The sequence below is a fragment of the Penaeus vannamei genome, unplaced genomic scaffold (genome assembly GCF_042767895.1).
Source record: "Penaeus vannamei isolate JL-2024 unplaced genomic scaffold, ASM4276789v1 unanchor64, whole genome shotgun sequence".
Taxonomy (NCBI): domain Eukaryota; kingdom Metazoa; phylum Arthropoda; class Malacostraca; order Decapoda; family Penaeidae; genus Penaeus; species Penaeus vannamei.
Genome location: NW_027213068.1, coordinates 137,501 through 140,000, shown reverse-complemented (window position 1 = coordinate 140,000; position 2,500 = coordinate 137,501).

The following is a 2,500-nucleotide window of genomic DNA, read 5'->3' as shown; positions in this document are numbered from 1 at the left end:
TATCCCTCCCCTCCACTTCCCATCTCCACCTCCACCTCCACCCTACCCCACCTCCCCTACTCCCACCTCCTCCCTCACCCTGCTCACCCCCTATGTCCCACACCTCACCCCCTCCACCTCCACCTCCACCCCTACCCCACCTCCTCCACTCCCCCTCCCCTACCCCCTCCCTCTCCCCCCCCCCCTCCACCCCCTATCCCACTTCCCCCTCCCCCTCCACTTCCCCTATCCCACCTCCTCCTAAACCTCCTCCTCCACCTCCACTCCTCACCCTATCCCACCTGCCCCTCACCCCTATCCCACCTGCCCCCTCCCACCCCCTATCCCACCTCCCCCTCCACCCCCTATCCCACCTCCCCCCTCCACCCCTATCCCACCTCCCCCTCCCACCCCTATCCACCTCCCCCTCCCACCCCTATCCCACCCTCCTCCTCCACCTCCATCCCTACCTCCCCCTCCACCCCTATCCGCATCACTCCCCCTCCCCTCCTCCCTCTCCCCACCTCCCCCTCCCCCTCCCACCCCCTATCCCCACCTCCCCCTCCTCCCTCCCACACCTCAACCCCTACCCCACCTCCCCACCTCCCCCTCCTCCTCCACCCCTACCCTCCCACCTCTCCCCCCTCCACCTCCACCTCTACACCTCCACCTCCACCTCCCCCTCCTCCACTCCCCCTCCACACTCCCCCATTCACCTCCACCCACCCTCCTCCTCCACCTCCACCTCCACCTCCCACCTCCCCCTCCACCCCTATCCCACCTCCTCCTCCCACCCCTACCCCACCTCCCCCTCCACCTCCCACCTCCACCTCCACCTCCCCCTCCACCTCCCCCTCCCCCTCCACCTCCCAATACCCACTTACTCCGCTGCAACACAACAAATTTATTATTGGAAACCAGTGCCGCCCAGTTTGCAATATTGCCTAATATTGCAGAATGCAAGTTGCTCTCAACAGCCAATTTTTGCAAGCTGTATCCCTTTCTTATTTTATTTTGATATGAATTGCTGTCTAAAGTGCATTTCTTGCCGTTGAATCACGGACTGTTATTAAAGATATGTCGTTTTGTTTTGGTTGCAATTTGCAGGTGTGAATGGAAGGAATATGTAGTGTGAATTTTATTATTATTATTATTATTGTTATTGTTATTGTTATTATTATTTTCATTCTTCTTCTTCTTCTTATTATTATTATTATTATTATTATTATTATTATTATTATTATTATTATTATTATTGTCATTATTATTATTATTATTATTATTATTATTATTATTATTATTATTATTATTATTATTATTATTATTATTATTATTATTATTATTATCATTAGTAGTAGTAGTAGCATCGTTATTGTTACTGTTATCATAATAATCATTATTATTATTATGACTATGATTATGATGATAATGATGATGATGATTATCATCACCCTTATCATTATAATTGTTATCATTATTACTAATATTATTACTATCATTATGTAAGCAATTTGTAATGCAAATTTCATCATGATTATCTGTATTGTTATTATCATTATTATTATTATTATTTTTTTTTTTTTTTTTTTTTACTATTATTATTATCATTATTATTATTAGCATCATTGTTATCATCATTATTAACATTATCATCATTATGTAAGTAACCTGCAGTGTAATCTTACTATTCTATTTATCATTATCATTGTTATTTCAATTATCATCGTTTATAATAACATTATCAATATTACGATCTTCATCATCATTATTATCATCATAATGATAACAACAACGATGATAATAATAATAAAATGATAATGATGATAACAATAATAATAATAATAAAATGATAATAATAATATGGCCAATAACAATAACGATCATAAAAATTATAATGATAATGACATTCAGAAGAATATTAATAATTATTAACTATCACATTCATTCCAATAATAACAGGAATAAACACTAATTATCAACCTAATTAAAAAAAAAAATTACATCACGTGACTACATTGCAAAATTCATCCGTATATTGCAAGATCTTCTCTTCTAACTCACTCTTCACGTGCAGTAATAACAGTGCAATTTGCAGTTTACATGAAAATAATCCTTGAGTTTCTTTGGCGTCTGTGATATATGTTTTAATCACGTATCTCATTTCAGATTCGGAATATGTCAGGATGTGCCCTGTATGTCAGGTTCTGCTGCAGACGTGTGTGCGTACACGTATACAGAAACATGGACAGATGGATAGATATGCACACACACACACACGGACATACATACATATAAACACACCACACACCCACACACGTACACAAACACATATAAACACACAAACACATACACACACACACACACACACACACACACACGTACACACACACACACACACACACACACATTAACAAATACATACACACGCATAAACACACACACACTTACATCTACGTAAGATAGAGATAAGTATACAGAAAGATAGACCGATAGACCCAGAAATAACGAATACATTGTACAT